Source organism: Triplophysa rosa, linkage group LG7 (genome assembly GCF_024868665.1).
Source record: "Triplophysa rosa linkage group LG7, Trosa_1v2, whole genome shotgun sequence".
NCBI classification, from domain to species: domain Eukaryota; kingdom Metazoa; phylum Chordata; class Actinopteri; order Cypriniformes; family Nemacheilidae; genus Triplophysa; species Triplophysa rosa.
Genome location: NC_079896.1, coordinates 13,026,697 through 13,043,510, shown reverse-complemented (window position 1 = coordinate 13,043,510; position 16,814 = coordinate 13,026,697). Strand labels below are relative to the sequence as shown.

The window sequence follows — 16,814 nt, the reverse complement described above, 5'->3', positions numbered from 1 at the left end:
CTGCAGCCGTCGTGAGAGGTCTCAGGCTCCTCAGAACTAAAGTGAATGAATGATGCACGCCGTCTCCCTTTTATACCCGGATTTCCGGGGTGGAGTCCGGCATGCAAATTTCATTTGCCAATTTTCATTGGCCTTTTCTAAGTAGTCGGAAACGATTGGTTCTCAGGGACGAACCCCATCTGTCGGTTCGACACAACGTCTTGTTCCCTCCATCAGGGAACCGAGGTTACAAACGTAACCGAGACGTTATCCACAGAGAACATGCATAAACACTCAAGTCAGCATGGTCGTCATTTTTATATTGTTTCATATGCTTTGTCGAGTAAAATGAATTATATCTAAATGCTCGGCTGAAAGTCAGTTCCACACACGGTATAGCGTCAGTCTCTTTACCGAGGTAAATGGCAATATGTCCCGTAGGTAATGTGAGTGGTTGCGTGCTAATGAAATTTAAGTGGGCATGTGATGTGCGTTAAGGTGATTATTGAAAGGCTGTTGGCGAGGCTGTCGGGACCGCTTAAGAAACTTAGAATATACTGTCAGTTTGTTGTGTAAAAAGAGCTCTTATTCCTGACTTTCTTTATATATTAACCACGCATTAAATGCTGAAATATAAAAAAATCCCTGTGACACAGATAAGCATAACAAGACCAACGATGTAAAAGTCTGCAAATGGTCCGAGCGGGACTCGAACCAGCTAAAGACGCAACATGCGACTGCGAGCAAACCGAGCTAACCTGTAGACTAACAGCAAGGACTCGTTTTACTTCTAATTCTGTCATCATTTACGAACCCACATATACACATTGCTTCCTGGAACATACTGCATTAGTTATATGTTTTTCTTTTCAGCTGGTTCTCTTTCATCATCTCGTTTCGAGATCCACCTATGGGAAGGGCATCCGTACCTGACCTCTGCAGAAGCATCTAATTGCACCAAGTCTGGCTAGACAGACAGAAGCGTGCAGCCAATGCCAGGTAAGGCCCCACTCCCTTACCTGAGTGCATATAAGGTCTGCTTGCGCTGCTGTTCCTCAGTTGTCATTCGCTTCTCACGATCTCTGCTTTAACACAGTTCGGTTGGATTTCGCTGCTCACTGTGTGTCTTCAGGAGGACATATCGTCTGATCAGCCTCCGCTAGACGTGACAGTCGTCTATTCAGCCAGGTTAGCGGTGTTTTTCCTACGCATCCTGAGCCGCCCACGCTCGTGCTTTTTTCACCTGCTCCCCCTTTACTTTCCACGGCTGCCCGCCACGGATATTAACGAGTTTTTCGCCGACATGTCGCTCTCTAAATCTGCCACTGCTCCCGGGACCAGCTCATCACGGGCCTGCCCGGCCGCGTGCGGGGCTCTCATCGCAGCTAAGGACTCTCACGAGTTCTGCGTGGTCTGCTTGGGTCTCAAGCATGCAGAAGAGGCTTTGGAGAACCCGGAGCATTGCAGCCATTGCCTTGTGCTGCCGAAAAAGCTCCTGCGGCGTCGACTCAAAGTTGCCGCTACCCAGTGTATCGAGCTCGGCCTTTCTGACTCGGATGGGGGACACGGTGAAGGCGACGCGCCTCCGGGGGCCTCCCGGGGCGCGACGTCGCTTCATTGGGCTGACCTGCCTAATCCTGCATTCCCCGAAGAGGATATCTTCGTGGGCAACCTCCCGTTCACCGATGAACCGGCTGGTTCCGGCGATGAAGACGACGCGGGCCTTCTTGGGGTCTCAGAGGACGAGGAGGCCATCCCACTCTCTGGTTTTCACCAGGCTAACCCCCCCACGGCCTTACCCCAGTCCATCCTCCTGGACGTGTGCGAACGAGAGGCCGCTCACCTTAACATTCCGTGGCCGGCTCCGCAGAGCGCCACTGACCAGGAGAGGGATGTGTATGATGGGAAAGTGCTGGGTCCCCCACCCGGCCCGAGGAAACAACTCTTCCCCGTCCTGCCAGCGTGCGCGACGCACGTGAGGCACTACTGGAGCGACCCGCTGAACCTCAAACACGGTCTCGCGGGTCTGGAGGTGAAAGACATGGCGGCTCTCGGCTTGGGTGATCCCCCCGCTGTCGAGCCGTCGATCACCAGGCATCTCAACCCCGTCCAGGGCGGGCTGCTCACCCCTCCGAAGCCGGTCTTGCCGGGCAAAATGGACCGTTTTTCTGCCTCTGTTCATCAGGCCGCTTATAAATCCTCGGCCTTGGCTGTCAGGGTTCTCAATGCTTCGTCCCTGCTTTCCGCTTACCAGGCGGAAATTTTGGAGGATTTGGGGCAGCAGCTGGACAAAGGATCCCCCTCGCCAACCTTGTGGAAGGAGATCCTTACGGTCAACGACCTCGTCCTCCGCAATGCTCGTTAGGCTGTCCAAGCTTGCGGGCGTTCCATGGCGCTTTCTGTAGTGGGGGAGCGTGCTCTCTGGCTGAACCTGTCGGGACTCCCTGACAGTGAGAAGAGGCGCGTTGCGGGCGCTCCGGTCGAGCCTGGCCTGGCTCTCTTCGGTCCCGCCGTGGCTTTGATGCAGCAATGGTGCGACGACAAAAAGAAAGAGGACGAGGCTTTCAAGTTGTGCCTCCCTAAGAAAGCAGCTCCGCGTCAGTTGCCCACTGTGCGTTTGCCTAACCCCCCCGTCATGGTGCGAAACCCGCATCATAGCAGGGAGAAACCGCGCAACAAACCCCCTCCACGGCAGAGTAACCCACCCTCTGCTAAACCCTGGGGAAGAACGTCTCCCGCCGCGGCTGGGAAACTCCCCAACCCCGACCGACTCTAAACGCAAGCGGCCAGCCTGATGTCCGACCATTGGGGGCAGAGAGTCCTCGTTCACGAGCCACAAGCTCATCGGACTCTCCTTCTGTCCCAGAGCCCCTGTCCAAAAGACGGAGGTTTTCTTGCGGAGGGGCCGGCCAGGGTTCCCAGCCCGTGCGTTCAGTGGATGCTGTGTTTCCTCCCCCCACATTCAGGGGGTCGGTTGCGAGGGAATGTGCTCAAACAGTGTTACCACACAGCACACACATTGTTCCCCTCACCCAACTAATAAAGGCTTCGGCCCCGGTGTTCCCCAACACAAAACACAATGAAACAAACGAATCTATTGAATTCGTTTCAGGGAGAGTACGTCTCTCTGCAGAGAGAGAACATCTTTCTAAATCCACGCATGTTGCCCCTAGTGTGTCCGCTAGATGGTGCCATTGCATCGCAAAGGAGCCAACAGAGCGTATGCGAGGATTTCGGCGCTTCACCGGCCCCGGTGGGGACGCTTTTTACGAGTCCGCCTGGCAGACTGTTGCGCCTCCAGAGTGGGTGATGCGAACAATTATGCAGGGTTACAGACTGCAGTTTGTAATGAAACCCCCGCTTTTCAACGGCGTTCTCTCTTCTCACGCGGCGGAGAGCTCCGCTCACATTCTGAAAGAAGAAATCTCTTCTCTCTTAATGAAGGTAGCGATTCAGGTGGTACCTCCCAGCCTGATAAGTCAAGGGTTTTATTCCCGTTATTTCCTGGTCCCAAAGAAGGACGGCTCTCTCCGCCCCATCTTGGACCTCCGAATGTTGAACAAACATTTGAGGAAATACAATTTCAGAATGTTAAACCACGGCACTCTGGCCCGCGCCATAAAACAGAACGACTGGTTCACTTCCGTCGATCTCAAGGATGCTTTTTTCCACATAAACATTTATCCGCCACACAGGAAGTTTCTTCGTTTCGCCTATCTAGGCATATGTTACGAATTCACTGTTCTTCATTTCGGGCTCTCACTCAGCACTCTGACTTTTTGTCTGTGTACGGAGGTCAGCTTGGCTCCCCTGAGAATGTCAGGTCTGCGGATTTTGACATACATAGACGATTGGCTCATCGTGGCCGAATCAGAAGAGAAAGTGCTGCGGGACACCTGCAGCGTGCTTACACACATCACATCTCTCGGGTTCAGGGTGAATGTGACCAAAAGCAATTTTACACCCAGCCAGAGTGTGATTTTCCTGGTCTTGGAGCTTAGTTCGGTCTCCATGCGAGCGCGTCTCTCCCAGGAGCGCTTCCTCTCTCTAATGAGCTGCGTGTCGCAGTTCAGAGAGGGGGCGAGAGTGCAGTATCGCACATGCCTCAGATTGCAGGGTCTTATGGCTTCAGCTATCCAAGTTTTGCCGCTGGGACTTCTGCGAATGAGAGCATTCATGAAATGGGTTTTGTCACTACATTTCAGCCCGGTACGCGATCTCTGCCGCTCTGTGACACGGCAGCTCTTCGCCACTGGAGAGACGCGGACTTTTACGCACAGGGGACCCGTTTGGGAACGGTAGTGATGCGGAAAGTTGTGACGACAGATGCGTCCCTAACAGGCTGGGGTGCCACCCAGGAGGGCAGAGTGGTGAACGGTGTGTGGCCGAGCATACTACGTTCAGCACACATAAATTATTTAGAGCTCCTGACCATATGGAAAGCTCTGAATTATTTTCTGCCTCGCCTGCTAGGACATCATGTGCTCGTGCGCTGCGACAATACCACAGCAGTCGCGTATGTCAATCGGCAGGGCGGCTTATGCTCACCGAAACTTCACACTCTAGCTCACAAGCTTTTGGTGTGGAGCGAGCGGTTTTTCCTGTCGTTCTCATGTTCCAGGCATTCTGAACAGAGGTGCGGACCTTCTGTCGAGGGGGAACCCACTCTACGGAGATTGGCGCCTCCACCCTCAGATAGTGGGCATGATATGGAGGCGATTCAGACAGGCAACCGTAGATCTATTCGCCTCGCGCAAAAACAACCATTGTCCTATGTTCTTCTCGCTAAAGGACTCGGACGCGCCCCTCGGGGTGGACGCACTGGCCCACCCATGGCCCAAGCTGCTGCTGTATGCTTTTCCTCCTCTGTGCCTGATAATTCCCACACTGGCCAGAGTGAGAGAGAAGGGCCTGTCTCTCCTTAATAGCTCCCAGGTGGCCCAAAGCACCGTGGCTGGCAGAGATAATCCCTCTGTTATACGCCCAGCCGTGGCACCTCCCCCTCCGCACAGACCTATTGTCTCAGGCGAACGGGGAAATTTATCACCCACACCCGGACAGGGTGGCTCTCTGGGTCTGGCCCGTGAGAAGTCAAACTTTAACGCGCTGGGGCTTCACCCGCGTGTGGTTGCCACTATACAAAATGCCAGGGCCGTTTCTACACGGTCCTTGTATGGTTGTAAGTGGCAAGTGTTTGAAGAGTGGTGTGATGGGCGCAGTCTCACATCATATCAGTGCTCAGTTCCTGATATTTTGTGTTTCTTACAGGACCTTAGGGATAAAGGCAGGTCTTTTTCCACAATTAAGGTCTACCTGGCAGCTATTTCTGCCTGTCATGTGGGCTTTGAGGGCTCAACAGTCGGGCAGAATCCTTTAATCCGCAGATTTATGAAGGGTGCCCGTCGCTCCTTGCCAGTCATCAGAAGAACCGTCCCTGAATGGGACCTCTCCTTGGTGCTGGAGGCCCTGTCTCAGTATCCCTTTGAGCCCCTGGGAGGTATTTCCTTGAAGCTGTTGTCTTTCAAGACGGCTATGCTCTTGGCCTTGGTATCAGCCAAACGTGTCAGTGAGCTACATGCACTCTCAATACATCCCTCGTGCACTAAATTCTCTTTGAATAGAGATAAGGTTTTTCTTAAGCCTAACCCGGCTTTTATGCCTAAATGTTTCCCTGCGTTCACTTCGGAGGTGTTGGAGCTGTCCCCTTTTCACCCTCCGCCTTTTTCCTCTGCGGAGGATCAGAGGCTGAATGCTCTGTGTCCTGTTCGTGCATTACAGGCATATATGTCCAAGACCAGTGCTTTCCGGAAGAGCGACCAGCTCTTTATTTCGTGGGCACCCCCTCATAAGGGGAGTCCCATATCTAAACAGCGCCTCTCACATTGGCTTGTGAACGCTATAGCAGTTGCATATGAATCAAGGGGAGTGCAGCCCCCAGGTACCATCAGAGCTCATTCCACGAGGGGCTTAGCTGCCTCTTGGGCTTTGTTCAGGGGAGTATCACTGCAGGACATCTGCTCTGCAGCCAGCTGGGCTTCTCCCCATATGTTTGTGCGTTACTACCGATTGGATGTCACCAAAACCTTGGTAGCACATTCTGTTTTAGGAGTGGGGTCTTCATAGCCCCTCCTTGTTATATTCCTTCACCTCCTGTTTACACATTGTTATGGTAACGAGGGTTGAACGGGCCGGTGGGCCGTGCGCATTCATGTCACCAAGCATGCATTCACATTCCGGCCTGGGTGGTATATATGTGTTGCTGGGTTAATTACATGTGTGTGCCTCATACATGTTCCTGTCCTGTATGTGCGCAGCAGCTATGTGTGCGCATCAGGGCTGCCAGGGAAATAATTATGGGACATGTCATGCACCGCCCCTTTGGGGGTGACCGTCTTTTTCTGGCTTTCAGAACCTCACTGTGGGCAATCGGGGAGCTGTCCATGTCTCTCCCATAGGTGGATCTCGAAACGAGATGATGAAAGAGAACAATAGGTTACTTTCGTAACCCCGGTTCTCTGAAACATCGAGTGGAGAGATCCACCAGCTTTGCCCCGCTTGCTGCACGAGAAGCGAATATACTTACTGAGGAACAGCAACGCAAGCAGACCTTATATGCGCTCAGGTAAGGGGGTGGTGCCTTACCTGGCATTGGCTGCGCGCTTCTGTCTGTCTAGCCAGACTTGGTGCAATTAGATGCTTCTGCAGAGGTCAGGTACGGATGCCCTTCCCATAGGTGGATCTCTCCACTCGATGTTTCAGAGAACCAGGGTTACGACAGTAACCTATTGTTTTTCTTTCATTTCTTTCCATTTTTGTTTTCTGGTTAAGCTGGATATGTTTTTGAGGTGACACTATGATCAGACGGTTTCATCGCGTGCCAGACCCCCAGTTAACTTAAGTGAACAGCGCTCTTGGAAATTGTACTGGATGCTCCGAGCCTCTGACTTGCCGTAGAGCTTGCAAACCCAGAAGAGGAGGGACTATGTATATTAGCTAATAAGTTTGCATTTTGAGTGATGTGTGACGTTAACTTAACGTCGATCGGCGTTATTTAAACGCGTGGCATCGTATGACGTTAATTTAGCGCCAGGTGGCGCTTATTTAACGCCAGGCGGCGTTAAGAAATCGGCGTTTTAATATTAATACGGCGATCAAAAGCACGCGAATTGTGAACCTGTTGGCTTTCGATACATGTGTCTCTCCGTGCAGCGCGAGGTGCGCAGTTTTAAAGTCCGACGTGTTCTGCATGCATCTCTTCAAGCTGCGCAGTTTTAAAGTTTAAAGGGGAGAGGTGTTTTAAATGACAAAATTAAAGATTATATTAGTAAAACCCAATTTGTGGCGTTTGCACTTTGCAAAGTACATAATAGGCTAAATACCCTGATTTGGTGGTTTATTTAGTTCAGAGGTGGGTAACGAAGTACATTTACTTGAGTACTGTACTTAAGTACACTTTTTGAGTATTTGTACTTAAGTATTACTTTTTCTGTTTACTTTTTACTGTACTTCCCTACATTTGAATGACAAATATCTCACTTTTCATGGCACAAAAAAAATATTTCCTTGGCCGACCCTTCCCCTCGCTCCAACATTTGGGAGAGACTATTGTCAGTTGCTTCTAATATGACACACATGAATCAACTCACCAGGTGTGTTAATTATGGAGGCATTCACAACATTTTGGGAGAAGGCTAATGAGTTCAGTTGTGTATACTTTTCCCATATCTGATTTACTTATGATAAGCAAAAGATGTAATTACATTTTTATCCGATTAATCGTCAAACTAATCGATTATCAAAATAATCGTTAGTTGCAGCCTTAATGCAATGTATAAAGTAACTGTGATGAAGAAGGCAGGGAATTGACGACGAGGAGGGACAAATTGTCATTGTTAAGCAGTGTATTTATGGGTTTATTGCCAGTGCAATTGATTTTGATATTTTGAGCATTGTTTGCTGATTAGCTGAATACTTTTGTGGATACTTACCTGTTGTGTTTGATTGTACCTGTTGAGGAGAAAAAAGTGAGAAATGATGTCATTGTTTGCATACCTGTTGAAGAACTATGAAAGAAAAGTGCATATTATTTTAATGTTTAAAAACAGTAAATTGTTACATTATTTATACCACCAGAGAAAAGGCTTTGTGTGGGCATTTTTTGTTTTTTTTATATGCTTTTCAAGGCACAAGTAAGCAAAATTTATCAGTCTCAGTCACAGTCCTGTCAGATCCATGTCACTATCAAGCTTACCACCGATTGTGTTTTTATACTTTTCTAGTATCACTCATTTAAATGGGAAGCTTTTTATATCTTGTATGTTATACCTTTTGTACCCTTCTGTCATTGTATTCATCGTTTTTATTGTTAACAAACAAACCACATCCATCCCCGCACTTTTGAAAAGCTTGCCACGCCCCTGGCTGCACTATGCTGCAAACGTTACTAACGTTACATGAATTAAAAAGAAAACATTTATTGACTTACCATAGTTTAATCCCCTCTGGCGCTGAAAAATGTTTCGTTGCGCGTTTCCTAACAGAGCGTTCCCACCAAACGCGACTTGCGCGAATGAATCGTGCTATTCGGCGTAGTTGGACGCTTGAACATTTTGAGTTTACTCGCTTAATTCGCGCATGAAATTCACAACAGACGCAAGCTCGAAAAAATAAAATGGCGGCCGAAATGCCCATTGGAGCATAGTTTTGTATAAATGTAAGTTTCATTTTCACTTTCAACAACTTCTGATTGCATTTCTAGCGAGAAATTAGTATTGTAGTTTTAAAATATGTGATTAGTTATTGCAAAGACGCTCTCTGTTTATAATTAAAATAGACTTCAGTTGCGCTGCTTATCTGTTTCTCTTGGCTGCCTTCGTGCACAGACGCTGCACGTCACTACTAGAGCAAGCTCCTGATTGGTTAACGCGGCGCGAATTTTCGCCAAAGTTCAGATTTTTCAACTCGCGCGAATCACGCGTCAAACGCCCGAAACGCTCAATTCGCGCGAATCGCGTCATTCGCAGCGCCTCATTCGCGCGAATCGCACCGCAAGGAGGTCTATCGCGTCTTTGCATTGACTTAACATGTAAATCACTCGCGCTTAACGCTTCATTCGCGTCTGGTGGGAACACACAGTCAGGCTCTTCATGCGAATCGCGCCAGTTGTAATGTCCAAAGTGGGCATGCGCATCTATTATATGGCTGTGTGGAGTATAATTTACTTGCGTTCATCAGTTTTATACATTGCTTAATTTAATGACAAAACACCAAGTAAATATTACTCGTCATTTTTATTTAAATTTACTGATGTATTAGTGCACAAATAATAACAAAGGAACCTCAAGTAACACTTTGAATTAAATGCAACATTTTAAAGTAGAAAGACAAAATACAACTTGCTTGTAAAACATACTCAAGTAATGCTAGCTTTTTAATGCTGGGTGTGTGAGTGAATGAGCTGCACAGTTTAACATGCTCAATTATGAATTTGTCTGCGTCTGCGCTTTATGAAGACATGAACTTCATCTCCAGAGTTGCTCTGAGAGTTTATTTCAAGGACATTTTATTGTTTGAGTGAAAATAAGCGTCTTCCGACAACCTGCCAAAATAAAAGTCTGGTTAACTCTGTATTTTATGTGGACAAATATATTATTTAATAGTAAAAAAATAAACTAAAACTAATTTAGATCAACTAAATGCATCATGCATAAGCTGAAGTTAGTTGTTTACCTTTGTAATTATGCTTTCTATTTTTATTAATGTTCCTTATTTATACATTTGTATTATATTGCATTTTGAATGTAATATGGCAATGTAATGTACTAAAAGGGTTTAGTTTTCACAGATATTAATGTATGCAATTTCAGCAATAAATATGTAAAATTTTCTATAAAAAGGAAACAAATTAGTTGTTCATTTTAAGAGACCAGTCTTATTTTTGTTTGTATATTTAGTACTGCTCTTTAATAAAGAAAAAGTACTTATCCGAATACCCGATTAATCGATGGAAAAATCTTTAGAATACTCAATTATAGGGAGGGCTGTGACGGTGGTAGGTTTTTACCACCGCAGTGGTAATGGACTAACTACCCCCGGTGGCGTGGTAAAAACACAAAAAATAAATAGAGACTCAAACTTCTATTAACAAACTTGCGTGTTTATTTTAGCACTTCAGTCAGCGAACAGCCTGCAATACACTAAAATAAATATCAAATAAATAATACAGCTAAATAATAAACTTGCCTAAATAGGAAAGTTAAATTTTAAATAAACATTTGTTGCAAAAATTTGTAATGGACTCAAATAAATAATACAGCAAAATAATAAACTTGCCTAAATAAGGAAGTTGAATATTAAACAAACATTTGTTGCAAAAATTCGCAACAGGCTCAAACTTCTATTAACACGTGCGTGTTTATATTAGCACTTCGATCCATCAGTGAACACACAGCCTATAAAACACTATAATAAATTTCAAATAAGTAATACAGTTAAACGAGAAAGTAGCCTAAATAAGAAAGTTAAACAAACATTCGTAATTCTCAAAAATTCGTAACAATTTGGATCACATGCTAGAAAATCTGTGTTGGTCTGATTTAGAACGTAAACACAAATGCAACGTAAACACTTAAGCCTACCTTGGCTTTTCTACACAGATTTTAAATTCTTTGACAGAAAAACTAACATGTTGACTTTGTCCGGTTTAAGGGAGGACCTCATTGGTGTTACGATGTTTCCAGCCACACTGAAAACGCGTTTAGACGGTGTGCTCGTTGCGCAAATGCATAGATACTTTTTAGCAACCCTGGCTTCCCCTGCATCCAGTGACTCCTCAGTTTGAGTGTTATCTGGCTGATCTTCGGTAATTTGCATTATCTCTTCGATGAGTTCGTCTCTAATGTCTTCCATCTCGAAATTATTCCTATATCTAGGATCCAAAGAGGTTGCTTTCGATAGGATCTTTTTCCCTTCTATTGCTTTGTATTTATCATCAAAGACAGCGATCATCTTTCCTTTGAGTTTTTTTGTTAATTCACAATCTTCTGGTAAAGGATCCAGGACATCATTGGTCAGCAGCCTCAGCACAGGTTTAACCGATGACGCAGTGACAACTTTCTCATTCAATAAAACATCTGTAAATTCTGCAACTGGCTTAAGTGCTGCATTTATCGACTCAAGAACTGCGATGTCCTGCCATGTCAGGTTAAGGTGTTGATGTTGTCGGTCATCCAGCGCTCTTTTAATTGCGTTGGCTTGCTCCAAAACCCTCTGAATCATTTTTTGTTTGCTTCCCCATGGCGTGGGACAGTCCTGGTGTAGAGAAGGAACAAGAAAATACAAAACTAAGGCTAAAAGAATATACAAATATTATCATGCAAATTAAAACGATCAGTGTTTTTATCGCAATATATATAAACATTTTGTTATCTTAAATTACCTATTTTGGCATTTCTCCTATTTATTTATATTTCTCTTTTAATTTAAATCCCTCACTGTTTTCATTCAAACTGGCTTTATAATTAATGAAATAAAACGTTTATAATATAGAAAAAAGATATGTATAATGTAAAACGAAGAAAAAGTGGTAGGCCTACGATATTTATTTAAATTTACCAATAAAGTTGTTTTATTATAATGTAAACATGCGTTTCAACTAAATAAGAGTTTTTCAAATGAATGGTCTATTGGTCCCCCTATTTCGTCAAATAATTGACAATACCATAAATCTTTCAACTCACCAGTATCAAACTTTGCGTTGGTAGGTTTAGGGCTTCTTGCTCTTCTCTAAGTTTTTTCTTTTTCTGCCAACTGTGGGCGAATGCAGCCACCAAATTTCGGCACAACCCCATGGCCCTGGCTGTCCTCACCTTTTTGGCTGACATGGCATTTGTGACAGCCAGGTTAAGATTATGGCCGAAACAGTTCAGCCATGGCCATTCTAATTTCCTTACAGCGGCTACAATATTGGCCCCGTTATCTGTGGTGATACATGCCAGTTTTTTTTCATTCAAACCCCATCCTTGGAATGCATTGATGAGATTTTCAGATAAGTTTTCAGCCGTGTGACTTTCTGGGGTGAACGAAGTTTGCAGGCACCTGCTCTTCAATTTCCATTCTTTTGTTACAAAATGGACGGTCAGACTCATATACGGGGTCATGCTAACGCTCGACCACATATCGGTAGCGGCGGAAAAGAAATCCCTTTCTTGCAGTTCAGCGATGATGGTCTGCTTGGTTTCATTAAATAACTGTGGGATGACCGTGTTGGACAAATATTTTTTACTTTGTGGTTCGTATTGCTTGTCGAAGGAATGCAGCATCTCTTTGAATGCAGGCTTCTCCACGGTGCGCAGTGGCACGTTTTCGACAACTATATATATGTTGCCACATTTCTTGTTAGCGTCTTCCATTTGTCGCTGTCTCTTTTGTATTTGGTCAGTTTGAAAAATGCCTCACCAATACCAACCTGACCAGCTGGTCGTTTGTGATCACGGGAACTTGAAGACACTTGTGCAAACGCGGATGGGTTACATGACTGGAGATGGCTCTTGAGATTTGAAGTGTTCGCCCATTTAACACTTATTTTTTTCCCACAAAGTCGACATATGGCTTCATCCAAGTTTATTGGTTCACCTCTCTCGTTTGGCACAAATCCAAAATGCTCCCAGATCGGCGATGTAGTATTTGGTTTCCCAACAAGGGCCATCGCTAAACAAGCTAATTTGCTGAAAGCAGAACAGACTGGATTTGGGGGCGCTAACACCCACCTTCCAATCTAATTTGCGAATTAGTTTTATAGTCTTAATAATTTCTTTACAACTAAATGGCATATGCTTTATACCAAATTATATCTTATTATTACAACAGTGTACAAAACTTTGTATTTTATGATTGTTAATAGTGTGTGTGACGTCACATGCACTACTGCCGGTGGCAATCGACCACCGCAGTGGCGCGGTTGTCATGGCGACCATCACAGCCCTACTCAATTACTAAAATAATCGATAGCTGCAGCCCTAGTGATATGCTCCTCTAACTCAGTTTAAAGACAGCATCTGTCAGGATATGTATAGAGAAGAACCCAAGTGCAGGCAGGCAGTGAAGGGGCTAACAACAGACTTTAATGACAACGAAAAAACAGAAAACAAAGACCCACAATGGGGAAAACAGGACATGACAACTTAACAAGAACTCAAAAAACAACTCCTTCCCTCAAAGGGGTAAAGCAAACAAAACTCACGAACCACGACACAACGTCCAACACAAGGCAAGGTAAGGTAATCCACAGATAACTCCTTGGCAAGGCAAGAGGAACACGAGTATCACACGGGGAATATACAAAACGATTCAGCACAGGACAGCAAATACAAGGGCATTAAATAGGAGGACTAACAAAGGAGGATAACAATGGGCAGGTGTGGGTAATGAGACACAGGAGGAAAGCTATACAAGGAATGAGAGGGACAGGCCAAAGACGACACGAGAAAGCACATGGCATGCCCATATCTAAACAATGCCATGTCTTTCTCACACTTAACACGTGGGTCTGTCATGGGTCTGCCACCAGACTAAAAAAAACATGACTAGGAAGGCAGAACCATGACAGCATCAGCCTTAAACTTTGTTTTTGTCTTTTTTTATCTTTTCATAATGTATTCACATGTATTTAAAATTACATTAATCTTTATTGGGTTGTGGTGTAAATACAGGTAGTCTGTGTAATAAGCCAGATGCACACTTCTGCAGAATGAATATCACTGAATATAATGCGTCTATGTCTTTTACTGCAAGGAAGAAGACTTCAGTCCAGGAGGATGAATGACTGCAGTTCAGGAAAAACATACAGGACCAGGGTCAGTTACAAATAATGTTTTTTTTCTCAATGATACGTGTCAGGATCAGCGGGTGGACAAGAGGAGAACCCAGATGCAGGCAGCAGTTAAGGGGTTAATAAACAAAAACCCACGATGGGGTAACAAGGACAGGGCTAAATAATAAGACAGAACAAAACACTACCCACGTGGGGGCAAAAACAGGAGAACAAGAAACTAAATAAACTTAACACAACTGAGACTAAACTAAATAAACACGGCAACAAGACAGGGTAATTTAGACAAGGCTAGGAATACTTCAACAGGTTATTGCACATGGCAAGTCAGACAAGGCGTAGAAGCAAAACGGACGAGCACAGGACAGCAGACACAAGGGCATTAAATAAGGGAACTAACAAAGAAGATAACAATGGGCAGGTGTTGGTAATGAGACACAGGCGGGAAGCTAAATGAGAGGGGCGGGGCCATAGACGAGACTGGAGAGAACACATATATTAATAATATGTTGATGTACATGAGGCTCTGCCATGGTTCTGCTACAAGACCAAGAAAGACATGACAAGAAGAGGCAGAACCATGACATATATGCATATTGTATAGATCTAACATGTGGTTTTTTATTATAAACATGTAATGTATATATTATATCATTTTAAAATGACTGTGTTTCATACATTTCTAATTTTACAAAATAAAAAATATATTTACAAAATAAATAATGTTTACGATCTATTTTTATGCCTTTATGCATTGTCACATGAGAAATGTGTCAATAAATGTCATTTTTGTGGTAAAAGTGGTGTCTTTATTTCACAGTACACAAAAAATGAATGCAGTGTTACACTAGTGTAATAATTGCTGTGATAAAGAACACAGCATTCTAATACTCTAATTGCAATTGCAGAACTGTGATTATTACTGTAATAAAGAATTACAGTATTTAATAGTTACTGTGATTAAACTTACAGTCAGCATACTGTGGAATGTTTTACAGCAACTTACCTGCAAATTGCTGCCAGCCAGCAAGTTGCTGTAAATTTCACAGTATTTTTTTTACAGTGTGGCCACTTCAAAGGGCCCTTCGGAATGACGGATTTCGAAGGGTACAACTGATGGACACTTTGCTCCCCTATGATTCTTTGCGCAGATTCTTTGTAACGGCGCCTCCTTATGGGCACGGGATGATGATGCAGAAGGGCACTTCAAGAAATTTGTGTGGTCCCATACACCCTTCAAAGCTCTCACTCCAGAGGGTAAACTCTTCGATGGGCTTAGGGCATAGGGACGAGCTTTTCAGAAAGGAATGCAGGGAATATCTATTATCTTTGCTTTCTCAATTTTTGTTAAGAAACAAGCTGATGAATATCAAAAAGCTCAAATCGAATTAGTTTTTAAATTGGTTTTAGATCATGTGATGTTCAATGCCTTGAAAGCCTGTCTAAAACCAGTTTCTTTTGAAGCAACCTTCACACATTGATGCTGCCTATAAACTCAATGAGGCAGCAAGGCAACAAGAGGTTCCAGACGCAACCTAGGAGGCAGCAGGCTGATTTTATATATTGAGGCGAAGGGGAAAAATAGAGTGAGGGAAAAACACGAGCTTGGAGGAATGATGCTTAGAGTTAAGAAAAAGGAAAAAAGAGAGTGAGAAACAGAATCTCAGACCCTCAGAAACAGAGGAGAGTGGGCCGCAGCAGATGATTGGCTGTGTGTGGGAGTCGCAGGCACCACACTGCCACAAATATTAAAACAAACTCTCTCGAACCGACCAGAGAGAAGATATCAGAAACGGGACAACAGCCCTGAGACTGATTAGCGCCACAGTTACTCTCGCGCTCATGCTAATTAGCTCTCCAACCAATAAACTTCATTCAGAGAAGAGTAATTCAAGAGAAGGGAGGTGGAGAGAGAGAAAACAGTCATGAGCTGTGGGGTTCAAATGAGATGGTCTCAAGATGACAAGCATATCTAGGTCATCAGTACTGTCAGGAACTTGGCTCGTTGGTGAGAAAGTCCTGAAACTTTTTTGTTATCATTTTCCCCTCATTTTTGGAGTAAGATCAAATTGTAGCCTACAGTTTTGTCTGTTTTAACTGCACAGTCACGCAGTGTTGTAGATACACTTAACCAGGGGCGTAGCAAGCTTTTCAAAAGTGTGGGGGATGGATGTGGTTTGTTTGTTAACAATAAAAACGATGAATACAATGACAGAAGGGTACAAAAGGTATAACATACAAGATATTAAAAGCTTCCCATTTAAATGAGTGATACTAGAAAAGTATAAAAACACACTTGGAACACACAGAAAATAAGTCAAAACTAGAGATGCACCGATTGCAATTTTCTTTGCCGATTCCGGTTTCCGATTTTATTACAAGTGAAACCTGTCGATTCCGATTTTTGCCGATTCTGATTTTCTATCCACAAACTATAATTGACAGTATACTGTATATAAATCCATATTAACTTTTCTTCAATGCACATATTTTATTTTCATTACATAAATGATTGAACATTACAATTTCCCTAAATGCAGTTCTCCAAGCTGCATTAAATTACAGAGTCTTCCCTTTCCCAAACAACTCTTAAATTGAAGAACTCTATGACTGAAAAGAAATACAAATAATAAAATATAACTAAACATGTCACTTAATTTAACTTTTTCATTTTTGTACTCATCTCACAAAAGTCTAAGATAACAATAAAATACTTCAACTTTATTCTTGTCTGTTTCTGTTTCTGAAACTAACATTGCTTTATTTCATTTTTTCTGAAATGTAAAATAAATTGTCTTTATCTTGTGTCTGTAGTATTAAAAGAAGTCGGTTGATTTTTGCTGCAACTTCAATAAAAAAAGTTGAAAATCTTATGAGTGAATTCTACTCTAAAGTTGTATATGTATTTGCAGATTTTTTGTGTTAGTAAAGAACTCAATCAGATATATATCACATATATTGGTTGATTTATTAATTTTTTTATATTTTGGATTTTTAAAAACAAACA

General features: G+C 43.8%; 1 pseudogene; it reads left to right on the top strand.

The window, feature by feature from the left end:
* Window positions 1-3,201: 3,201 nt before the first annotated feature.
* Window positions 3,202-6,102, top strand: LOC130556654 (uncharacterized; annotated as a pseudogene).
* The last annotated feature ends 10,712 nt before the right edge of the window (window positions 6,103-16,814 follow it).